Genomic DNA, 13013 nt, shown 5'->3' with positions numbered 1-13013 from the left:
AAGGGCACAGTGAAGTTCACTGAAGTGTTGAATTTAGAGTCAGTCTCGTGTCTCTTCTGCAAAAGGTACTGTTCAGTAAACCAGGTTTCCTAGACAGTTGCTCCTAAAAATTCAGGCTTATAAATCTGGTAGTAGAATTTTATCCCAAGGCCTTAGGTATTAATATTTTTTGAATGAGTGTTTTAACTTAAAACACACTGGGAAGAGCTGCAATGTGGTCCTGTGTGTGATTTTCTTAGGTTAGTACGTGCAGTCTACTCATTGATGAAAGCTGGATCTTTTCCTGTGCCCGCGATGCGTTTATGAACCATGAAGAAAGTGAGACTAGAAGATGCCCAGACAAGTCCAATGGTAACAGCAGTGGTTGCCGAGTTGAGATGATTGTTAAACTGCAATGAACAGTTTGGATGGCAGGATATAGCTCTTAGCTGTAAACTCTCATAGCTGAATTGCTTAAGTACAGTTTGTACAATTTCAGGGCAGTTAATTTCTAATGGAAAATCTGAAACTCTAATTGCAGGCTTCGAAGATACTGTGTAATCATTGTATCTATAAATAACTTCACTTAGCACCTTTTGGTCACTTAGAATAGTATGAAATACTACTTCAGTGAGCTATTTTGGAAGTGATGCCAAGTGCTAGTGTTTGCTTCTGAATATCGAGCTGAATTTACAGTTCTCTCCCAGACATTTTGCACTCGTTGAATCCATTCTTGTGTCTTTTTGTTAATGTACTCTGGACCACCGGTCAGTACTCCTTGGTTTCCTTACCCTGCTGTGACAGAAAGTTCTTTTATAAGCTGTTGGCTACTGCCAAGGCTACAGAAAGGAAAAGCTGTATTTGTAGGCAACATTAACTGTTTGACCGCTAATGTATGTTTCTTCTCACTGTGGCTTCTTATGGCTTCGTTTTTTTTTTTTTTTTTTTTTTTAAGATTTTTTATTTATTTATTTGACAGACAGAGATCACAAGTAGGCAGAGAGGCAGGCCCAGAGAGGGGAAAGCAGGCTCCCCGCTGAGCAGAGAGCCTGATGCAGGGCTCCATCCCAGGACCTGGGATCATGACCTGAGCTGAAGGCAGAGGCTTTAACCTACTGAGCCACCCAGGTGCCCCTATGGCTGCTTTTTTGTGCTAATAAAGTATGTTTGACATAAAAAATAAAATAAAATAAATAAAACTGATATGGAAAAGCAAAGGAACCAGAATCATCGGAACAATTTTGAAAAGGAATGAGAGGATCCAGTCCATGGACTTTATCAAAAACCTGATATAGAAAGCAGGTAAGACATCTTACATACTTATAGTAAGAAGGACTGTGTGATACTGGCAGAGCAAGTGACACAGAGGTCAGTGGAAGGAATTAGAGCACCCGGAAACAGACCACACAAATATTTGCATTACAATATGCAAAAGCAATTTGAGGGAGGAAAGGCAGACCTTTAAGCAAATGGTGTGGGAGCAACTAAACATCCATAGGTAAAAAACAAACAAACAAACAAACAAACAACCCACAAAGACCCTCAACCTTAGTCATACCTTACACAAAAATCAATCCAAATAGACCAGAGGCTTAAATGTGGAAGGTAAAACTAGAAAACTTAGAAAAAAACTTTGGAAAAAAAATTAATTAAAAAAAAAAAAAAAGAAAAATACTTGGGGATCTAGTGCTAAGCAACCAGGGCTCATACGGAGTACCAAAAGCATGAGCCATAAAGGGAAAGATTGATGAATGGGACTTCATCAAAATTTAAAACTCTTCCTTCATGAAAGGGTCTTAAAAAAAAAAAAAAGATTTATTTCTTTATTGGGGGGATGCAGAGGGGGAGAGGGAGAGAGAATCTCAAATGGACCAAGCAGACCCCCTTTCCCCAAGCGCAGAGCCCAACCCTGGGCTCAGCCTTGCCACCCTGAGATCATAATCTGGAGTTGAAATCAAGAGTGGGGGGCTTACCTGCCTGAGTCACCTGGGCTCTCCCATGGAGGAGTCTCTTAAAAAGCTGAAGAGCCAAGGGGCACCTGGGTGGCTCAGCTGGTAGGGTGACTGCCTTCAGCTCAGTTCATGATCCTGGAGCCCTAGGATCGAGTCCCAGGATCGAATCCTACATCGGGCTCCCTGCTTAGCAAGGAGTCTGCTTCTCCCTCTGACCGTCTCCCTTCTCATGCTTTCTCTTTCACTCTCTCAAGTAAATAAATAAATTCTTTAAAAAAAAAAAAAAAGGCTGAAGAGCTGAAAGCTCTTCATTTTGGCTTGGGTCCTGATCTCAGGATCATGAGATTGAGTCCTGTGATGGCCCACACTCAGAGGACAGGTTGCTCAGGATTCTCTTCCCTCCCCCTGCGCTTGCTCACTCTCTGTCTCTGTCTCTAAAACACATAAATAAATCATGAAGAAAAAAAAAAGCTGAAGAGAGACTACAGGCTGGGAGGAAATATTTGCACACCACTTTTCTGACCAAGGACCAGTGTCTAGAACCCATGAGAACGCTCAAAATTCAACAGCGAAAAGAAAAAAAAAAAGGAAAGAAAAAAATCCTCCAGTTAGAAAATAGGCAAAACACATGAAGAGACATTTCACTGAAGAGGATATGCAGATGGCAGATAAGCCCATGCAAATATGTTCAACATCATTAACCAGGAGTGAAATGCAAATTAGACCCCAATGAGCTATCACTCCACAGCGATCAGAATGGCTTAAATTAAAAAATGGTGACAAGACCAAATGTTGGCGAGCATGCAGAAAAACCCATCACTCACACACTGCTGGTGGGAACATGAAAAGGTACAGCCACTCTGGAAAATAGTTCGGCAGTTTCTTTAAAAATTAAACATGCAACTGCCATTCAACCCAGCAATTGCGCTCCTGGGCATTCGTCCCAGAGAAATGAAGGCTTCTGCTCACACCAAAACCTGTACGGGGATGCTTATAGCAACTGTATTCGTAATAGCCAAAATCTGGAAACAAACCAGATGTCCTTCGACAAATAAATGGCTAAACAAATTGTGTATATCCATTTCATGGGAAACGAACGACTCAGTGACAAAAATGAACAAGTGACCCACACAGCAACCTGGATGGCTCTCCAGAGGTTATGCTGAGTCAGAAATACCAATCCCAAAAAGTTACATACTGTATGATTCCATTTATATAATATTCTTGGAATGACAAATTGCAAAAATGGGAAAGAGATCAGTTTGGGAGGGAGGGGTGTTAGGGAGGGGGCGGGGATTGAAGGGAAGTGGGCGTGGCCATTAAAAAGGCAACAGGAGGATCCTTGTGGCCATGGAAACGTTTGGTATTTTGGCTGCATCCATGTGAACATCCTGGTTGCGATATCGTACTATATAGTCTTGCAAGATGCTCCCAGTAGGGGAAAACAGAGAAAGGACACAGGGGAACTCTCTGCATTATTTCTTTAAATTGCATGTGAATCAACAGTTACCTCAAAATAAAAGAAAACTTTCAGGGGTGCCTGGGTGGCTCAGTAGGCGAAGCATCTGTGGGATCGAGCCCCGCGCCCATAGTAGGGCTCCCTGCTCAGCGGGGAGCCTGCTTCTCCCCCCCCCCCCGCCCCCTACTCCCCTTGTGCTTGTGCTCTGTCAAATAAATAAATAAAATATATATTTTTTAAAATTTTGTTTTAAAGTTAAATTTGCAAAAGACATTAGCCAGAATCACCTCCCTCTTCACCTCCCGAGCCTACACTGCATGAGACCTGGGGCTGACGTCCCGTTTCCGGAGACTGAGCTGCCATCGAATGTCCAGCTGTGGCCAGGGAACCAGGGCACCAGCCCCACAGCCATCACCACCGAGGGAACCTAGAGAGGGGAGCGGGGACCAGATGCTCGCAGCATGCAACAGTCGTTTCCCGTGTTGACAGGAAGGGAAAATGTGGATACCAGAAAAGATGAACTGGTCAGCTAGACATAAACCGTGGCAGACCTCCAGGGTGGACAAGGCCGGGGATGGTGTGCCAGGAGGAAGGAGGAATAACTAAAGCGCCTGAGACAGCGCGGGTTCTCCGAGGGAGAGTCATGGGGGCTGGCCAGATGCTTGGGTTTGTCCAGGCCAACTGGCTGGGGACTCCGAGGAAAAGCCAAGGACCCTACATGTGGAAAGAGCACACAGTGGCCATGCCATTCAGACAGCCTCGTGCTAAGACAGGGAAGTGGGGTGGGGCTGGGGGCGTGGCCACTGGTGGAGTAAGTGGGTGGGTTTGCGCGCGGTTGTGATGCGCCGCCCATACCCGTCCACGTGGGACCACACGCGTGCTTCTGTTACTGATCACTAGAAAACGCCTGGGTCTGCGAGCTGCTTTGGGTTTCTTAGCAGTGTCTCTCTGTCCTTTCTGTCGCTGTGCCCCTGCCCGCCCGCGGCTCCAACCCCATCCCAACTACTTCCAGAATTCTTCTTCCCCAAACCTTTCCTAGAGCTAGAAAAGACCTCAAAGGATTGACTGGTGCTGACCTTGAGACCCTGAAGGTGACATGGCCTACCCCTGTTCTACAGCCCAGGGAGCTGTCGCTTCGAGACAGGACCTGGTTACCCTATTGCACAGGAGGCCAGGATCAGAACTCAGGCACCCAACTCTCTGCCCGACTTCACTTGGTCAGGATTGGGAAAAAGAAAATTCCCACTGCACCCGGAGAAAGGATGGTTAGAGAGCCCTGCCCCAACACCTCTCTCCTTCCCCCACAGCTGGCTCAGTCACATTCAGCCAACAGTGCAGAGTGAGAGCCTGTTGTATGCCAGGCACGGCTACAGACTCAGAAAATAGCAGTGAGCAAAGCAGACACAGACACCCTTGCCCGCTTGGGCTCAGATTCCCACCTGCACCTCTGGCCTCTCCACCCATCCTCTACCCTTCGTCCGTGGCCATCCGAGACTCCTGGAGACACAGGGGGCACTGTCGCCTGCAGGTCTGTGGGCTTGGGTTCCTCTTCATGAAACACCTATATTGAATTGTGAGGTTATTTCCAAATAGATCCACATACAGTCACTGAATGGTATGTTGTGTTATGTTAATTTGATCGATGTAAGATTCTAAAATAGCACAAATTTGCTAACCCTATTTAGGTATTTCTTCATACTTTGAATATAACCAAAAGCCTCAACAAAATGGAAGTTTCCAGGCCTCTCTGGACCTGCATTAGGTTCAGGGACAGCAGCCTGATCGGTCCCACAGCCTCCCCTGCCATAGGCCCCTGATCCTCCCAGTATGCTCCTTTCTAGAATGGGGAGGAAAAAAATCCTGTCCCGCGAGTAAGAGGGCTAGGGTTCGAGTCCTGACCCCACAGGTTACTTGTAAGACTTTGAGTCTGTTCCCTCTCCCTTTGTGGCTTCCGTTTCCTCATCTGTGAAATGGAAACAGGATGATGACCCTTTCAATACCAACCTTATGATCTTCCCAACTGGCCTTCAGCTCCCCAATGTCTGTGTCTCTCCCCAACTCATGGTCCTCGTGTGCACACAGTAGGTCTTCAGGAAACAGGTAGGATGCGGTTTCCAGGTCGCCGACCCTGTGGCCATCAGGACCTGGTCCTAGAGCCAGCAGGTTTTCTCTGGGAGCTCTGGCCACCTTCATGGCTCCTGGGCCAGGACCCCTGAACCACAGGCAGGAGCTGTGTGACCCCATCACACCGTTCTGGTTCAGGGTGTGCCCAGAAGATTCACAACCGGCTCGGGACCAGGAACTCTGCTGAGCTGACCCCGAGGTTTCCCTTCTAAACCCTCCTCCGTTCTTGCCTCTCCCAGTGTGGCTCTTGGACCCACAGAGCTGGCGTCACCTGGGGCTTGTTAGAACACAGAGAACCCAAGTTGACGCTTGGAGTTGAAGTACTCCTGAGTCCTCACATACCATCTGTGTCCTTGTCTGCCCTGGAGGTCTGCCAGGGATTCTGTCCAGCTGTCCAGTTTATATTTTCTGGTATCTACATTTCCCTTCTTGTCAACATGTGAAACATTTGTCTGCTACAGCGTCTGGCTCCGGCCCCCTCAGAGGTGACGGCTGTGGTTCTGATGCCCCGGCCGAGTCGGAGGCTGCCTTCGGACAAAGCCCCTAGGGGATTCTCCCACACATTTAAGGTTCGAGAAGTGTCAGTTCGTAGCCAGGAAACCCAAATCCGTCTACCCAGCCTGACATATTTGTTCAGTCACTTAATTAATCCAACAGTGATAGGTTTGCTATGTGAATTCCAGCACTTTTCACTGCCGGGCTGTCCTGTTGGGGAGAAATCTAGTATCTCCCAGATGAGCATCCCAGTAGCTGCTGGGCTCCCCCGTTTGCAGGGCCAGCCCCCACGGGGTCAGCCCAGACCCAGGACCCAGGCCCTACCCATCTGCTCCAGGGGACTGACCCAACCTGGCTGTGACCAAGCGGTCCTATCAGTTGGGGTCCAGCTGCAATTAGCTCAGATTTTTAGAGAACGAGAGGGAAGGAGAGCACGCGTAGGGCAGAGGGAGAGGGAGAAGCAGTCTCCCCACCGAGCTGGGAGCCCGAAGCGGGACCCTGAGCCAAAGGCAGACACTTAACCGACTGAGCCACCCAGGTGCCCCAAGCTCTTTAAAGGCCACAAAGCCAAGACATGTCTCCCCACCTCAGCTGAGCCTTCTTGCCTCCCAGTGCACACACGCACACACACACACACACACACCTACGCACGCACGCACGCACACACGCACACCCTCACACACCAGGCCCTGGCTAAGCCTCCTGTGAGTCAGAGGGTGACTCACAGGCACGCCCCTCCTCCCCTGATCCTCAACGGGGAGACTGGGAAAGTGGGAGGGGGAAAGAGGTGTTTCGGAGCCAAACCTGAGAAAAGAGACTTTGGACCCAGCTGGGCTGTGACCCTGCCAGGGCCAGGGTTGGGGGTCTGGGCGTTCTGCCTGTGCTAGCCTGGGAAACAAGGCAAGTCACCGAGTCAGCAAGTCCTGGCTCACGAGCCCCACAGGACTGTGCTGGGGAAGTCCCTGCAGTGCAAGGTGGCGGGGGGAGACGGTGTTGGGTGGAGGGGGTATGACATGAGGGGGTGTTGGGTGAAGAGGGGATGACATTGGGACAGGCTTCAGCCCCAGCTTCACAGGGAGTTCTTGGTGTGGGAGCCGTTCTGACTGGCAACCCACTACCTCCAGTGAAGCCCTGGACACTCCCATCCCAAGCCTGAGGGACAGAGTCCTCCCATAAGGGCCTGTATCCCCCCAGGGAGGTGTTTGTCAACGGGGCAGAGAGTCACTGTCTCTCCGAAGATGAATGTCTACAACCTAGGCCTGCCAGAGGCCGGACCACACTGGTTTGCATGTCCTATTATCCGCCCCTCCCCCTGCCCCGCCCCTCCCAGGACGTGGGATTCCTAGAACAGGGGAGGGGTGGGCTGGGGGTAATGTGGGACCCCAGCGGGGGGACCCTTGGAGTTGGGACACCCACACCACTCACCCCCTTGAGACCAGGGACCACCCCTCCCCTCCGTTTTCCTCTCTGGGTAATTTCCTGCCTTTGCTGACTCTTTGGGGCTCTTAAACCCGAGCATAGGGAAGAAAAGGGGGGTGCCCTGAGGCTGCCCTTGGCAGGGCTGGTTGGAGACAGGCATCAGGAGGAGGAACCTTGGGAAAATGGATGCTTCCTCTTCCTGCCTGCTCCCCAGCTGCTGGGACAGATGCCTGAAGTCCCACTCCCCCACTGAAACCCCCCTCCACACCCAGGGTCACGCTCTGGGCTGAACCCTGGACCCCATTCTCCCACCCAGCCAGGCATATCTGGGGAGCGGGTAAGCCATGCCTGACTGGAGACTCCTGGGCAGGCAGAGGTGGGCAGTGGGGTCGCCTGGGTCTGGGAGCTTCTCCCTAGCATTGCCCAACGGCTTCCCCGGCCCCGACAGGTGGCCGTGGAGCAGGGCTGAGCGGGGGGCCTCAGGCAGCCCCCACGCCCCTGCTTTCCGCTTGATTAGCAGAAACATTCCTGCATCTGTCTCGGGAAGACAGCCTGCTCCCATCGTCAATCACCCAGGAAACGCAAACACATTCCGGCTGCGCCCTGACCTTCTTCCCACAAAGTCATGGGCACCCTCAGGGCTCCCCACCCCCACCCCAGAGCCAAGGGGACAGGTGTGAGGGAGAAGCCCGCCCCAACTCCCGCCCCACCAGACCTCAGCTTCTGCCAGAGCAGAGGAAGGTCTGAATCAGAGCCTTCACTACCTCGCCTCCCTCCTTACACACACACACACACACACACACACACTCTCTCTCTCTCTCTCTCTCTCAGGAAAACACAGGGCTGCCAGCTAAGCACAGATCCACTCAGCCACGCCCACAGACAGCTGTACGCACACGGACACGGACCACCGAGCACGAACCACAGAGGAGGGGCCAATGCACACACAGTTTTGGCCCCTGCCGGGCTGAGAGACTAGAGGGCAGCAATCCCAGCTCTCCCGTATCTGGCACACAGTAGGTCTGCAGTGACTGGCACATGGCACTGGTCACCTTTGGACCTTCCCTGGGTTGTACCTATTTTTTCCATTGTCTTCTCTGCCTCCTAGGATATACGTTCTGCCTGGATAAGATCTTTCTCCCATTCACAGATGCACCCCAGCACCCAGCACGGGGGCTTGGCACATAGTAGGGACTCGGTGAACATTTGTGAATGACTGGGCAGCCCCCCCTGGACACAGCCCCACCCACTGTCCTGCAGTCACCACCATCTGACCCTACAACCCTCTAGCCTCATTTCCAGTCACCTCCTGACCTGTGTCCTAGGATGTGATCCTGCCCACCCCACCTTTGCCCCTGGCTGATCCACCTGCCACAGGCTAGCCTCTCTCAGGGTCAAGTTCACTCCTCCCTCCCTTCAAGGTGTCCTCCAGAATCATCCTGGGTCATGCCAGTCTCTCCCGACCTGTGCATGGAACAGGATACTCTCAGTCCATGTTATTTAAGCTTCTACATACACTTATTTATTTGACACCCCACTCTCATTATTCCCCCTTTTTCAAAAGACGAATCCAAGGCACAGAGAGGCTACCAAGTGCGTGGGGGAGAGGCAGAGGCAGCTGGGTCCTAGAGTTTGAGCGCTTGACTGCTTGACCAACCTGTGGCGTGGCCCCCCAGGAATCCCCCTCCTTCCCCGGGATGGGGCGCTGGAGCTGGGGCTCTGCTCCCCAGTATGTCTCCTTGCTTTCTTTTCTCTGGCTGCAGCCAACTTGTTCCTCACCCGGGGAGCCCTGGTCTCCAGGAGAGAGGCCCACAACAACCCTCCTTCCCAGCCGAAGCCCTCATGGTCCACAGAGCAATTTCACAGACTGTGTCTCATTTAATCCTCCCAAGAGCCTGGGGAGACAGCTGTCTCTCCATCTTATACATGATGGGACATCCAGAGAGTCGCACGTCTTGCTCGCGGGTGGAAGAGAGTAGGAGGTCAGATCCAAGTGAATATTTACTGGGCTATGAGACCGTGTGTGCCATAGGAAGGCATCAGTTGCAAGTACAAGAAACGAAACTCCAACTGATACAGGCTGAGGGAAGAAAGAAAGGGGTTTCATTTTCTTCCATTCCAAGAAACTCGGATAGGGACCTTGGCATTGCCAGGTGGCTTGACGATGTCAGGGCTGGGGTTTCTTTAACGTCCTTATCACCTCCTCACTGCAAAATGGCATTATGTCTGCGTTCAAAGCAGGAAGAAGGGAGAATAGGGAAGGGCCATGTCCCTGTAAGTATCTGCCTTTTTATTGAGGAGGGGCCCTCACTGTCACCTTCCTTCTGTACCCAACGGATCTCCTCTTGCTCCCCCTCAGTAAGAGTAGGATCACGTGGCCACACTTAGACCAACCACGGGTCCGAGGGAATCAGATGTTCATGAATGGGATGGGCCCCTCACAGTCCATCTTCCGATGCTGAGATCACAGCATTTCTTTTCTTTTCTTTTTTTAATTTTATTTATTTATTTGACACAGAGAGAGAGATAGCAAGAAAGAGAACACAAGCAGGGGGAGTGGGAGAGGGAGAAGCAGGTCCCCTGCTAAGCAGGGAGCCTTGTGCGAGGCTCCATCCCAGGACACTGGGATCATGACCTAAGCCGAAGGCAAACCCTTAACGACTAAGCCACTCAGGCGCCCCGATCATTTCTGCTGGTCCCATAAGTAGATCAGGGTTCTGTTTATCAGGAAAAGGGAGGATGGCCACCGGTCACGTGGGACAAGCAAGGTGTGCTCCCCCAGATACCATGCTAAGCAGTTCACATGTATCATCTCAGTGGGGCCTCACACAACCCTATAAATCTAGGACTCTTTATGCCAGTTTTACAAATGAGGACACAAAGCTAGTGAGCACAGAGCTGGTCTGTGTTTTTAAACCCTTCTACCAGACCGCCAGGTCGTGAAGGACTCAGACCCCCGGAAGCAGGAAATTGTTTGTAGGGACTGCTGTCAGGTCCGGCTCACCACCCACCTCACCACACACCTGCCGCCCCTGGCTATGAGTGGGGAGGGTCGGGCGCCCGAGTGCGCATGTTCAGACAGCCGACTGCGCTGCTGTCTGGGGACCGTGGCCGTGTGCTCGCATGGTGCTCCTCGAGGCCACTGTGCTGGAGGGAGCTTTGGCCAGGGGTGAGGGCTGCATCCCCACTTCTTTTTCCTTCATCCACCCAATGTCTGCTGGTGCCAGGCACCAAGTCGGGCGTCAGTGGGAGTGATGAGGTGGGTACAGATCAGTGGCTCAGGCACAGAACCTGTCCTCAAAGAGACATCTTGCCACCCGGCGTCTCCTAATTCAGGGAGATCTGGGGTGGAATGTTTGAAGAGGTTCAGAGGAGAGAAAGCTCATTTCTGATCCAGAAAGCTCCAAGGGCAGTGGTTTTTTTGCTCCTCCTCTTTTACTGGTGAAATACACATAACCTGAAATCTACCATTGTAACCATTTTTAAGCAGCAGGTCAGTAGCAGTCTTCTGCGCATTGGTATCCTTGTGCAATATCAGCACCATCCATCTCCAGCACTCTTTTCATCTTGCAAAAGTGAAACTCCATGCCCATTGAACACGAACTCCCCATTTTTCCATCCCCCAGCCTCCCGGCGACCCCCATCCTGCTTTCCGTCTCTGTGAATGTGACGGTTCCAGGGACCTCACTGCAGCAGCATCAGGTCATCAGGCAGCATATATCGTTTTGTGTCTGGTTTATTTCACTTAACATCACGTTTCCAAGCTTCAGCCATGCTGGAGCAGCTGTCAGAGCTGCCTTCCTTTTTAAGGCTGGATAATATTCCCTTATAAGAATATCTTACATTTTGCTTATTCATTCATCCATCAACGGACAACTGGGCTGCTTCCTCCTTTTGGCTACTGTGAATAATGCTGCTATGAACATGGGTGCCCCAACACATTATGGAGACTGATGATTTCAGTTATTTTGTATATATACTCAGAAGTGGAGGGGCTGGATCATACAGTAACTCTGTTTCATCTTTTGAGGAATTGCTGACTTTGAAGAGGGGCAGAGATCTGGGCTGGTCGACACACCCTGTACTAACCTAGAAGAGATGAAAGAAGCCTGCTACGAAAGGAGACAGGCATTTGGTTTTGGTGTTTTATTTTTTTTTTCATCGTTTTGCCATCCCCCCCTTCTGAACCCCACTTCATAGGTCTTGGACCCATGGATCACCCTCCTGCCTAGAAACCAGAAGGACCAGCCACCCATGTTCTCTGACTCCCTTGCAGATGGGGCTTCAGAGCTCACCAGCCCAAGAACTGGAAACAAAACTCATGCTGGGAAGGAGCAGAGCACCTCCCTGCTGAACCCCTAGGACAGCAGTGCCCCGTGCTGGGCTTCGGGTGTGGGCTGTGCTGCTTGCAAGGGTGTCCAGAGTGTTGACCTCATAGGCTGTCTGAGAGGATTGTTCCTGTTTGCAGACCACAAGCCCAGGTCTTCTGCTCACTTATGATTTATGAGTCACCCAACATCCTTTGAATATCCTTTTTGAATATCTGTTCTTTGAACATCTTTTCTGCGTAAGTTAACGAGAGCTGGTTTCTGCCACCCATAAGGAAGAACGGTGCCTTATATAGAAATTGGTGCCCAGAGTGGTTGCAGGCGATGGATGTTGAAAGAGATTCAGAGAAGCTGGGATTGGGGATGTGTACTGCTTGGGAGCCAAGACACTAAAAATTCAGCACAGTAGAAGGGATCAGCTCTGGAATACTCTGGCATGCAGAGGGAAACAGGAATTCAGAGTCCCCACCAAGAGTCACCTGGAATGAAGATCCTGCCGAAAGCAAGACAAAGACGGGGTCCATCACCTTGCAAGAGGTGAGGATGAGACTGTGCGTAGGGGCAGCTGGCTCTCATGGGGCTGGACCACTGAGGAAAGAGAAGATAAGCGCCCAAATCCTAGACTCTTGGCTCAATATCTGGATCACACACCGGAGAAGACCCTGAATGTTTGCAGCCCCCGAGCTGAGACAGCAGAAAACGAAACCCTATGTTTGAGCCTGCAGAATGGTGAGCTGCCTCGGTGGCTGCGGCCACGGCCTCACCGGCTCGGCTCTTCGGAAGTCGGGCCCTTGACGGGAAAAGAGTGAACTTGGCATTTGCATGGAGCCACGTGGGAGAGTTTGGGGTTATCAGGAACCCCCATCCCCGCCAAGACCCCTTGCAGGCTGAAGCAGCCTGTCTTCACTGTCCGATAATGCTGATCTTGCCTTAACGGGGCAATTCACATTTAATCCCCCCATGTTTTCAGACCACAGTCCGGTCCCCAGACTGGGCAGGACTGAATATCAACCCCAAACCAAAATCTGGGCAAAACGTTGCTATTTCATAGGATCAAAAAATCTTTCATAGGATCAAAAATCACACACTGAGACAGTGTGTGAATGGATCCATTGAGCTCAGCTTATACCCAGCGGCCATTCTGGATTCCGGGTGTGGGTCTCAGCTGGGGGTGCCTCTCATTGTTTCCAGGGCTGGTGTAGGGTTGGCAGGTATGCTGCTGAAGGCTGACTCAGCGGCAGCCCGTGCTCGCTGGCA

This window comes from Mustela nivalis (assembly GCF_964662115.1).
Source record: "Mustela nivalis genome assembly, chromosome: 7".
In the NCBI taxonomy this organism is placed as follows: Eukaryota; Metazoa; Chordata; class Mammalia; order Carnivora; family Mustelidae; genus Mustela; species Mustela nivalis.
The sequence above is the reverse complement of the archived record's forward strand: the minus strand, read 5'-3'. Positions refer to the sequence as shown.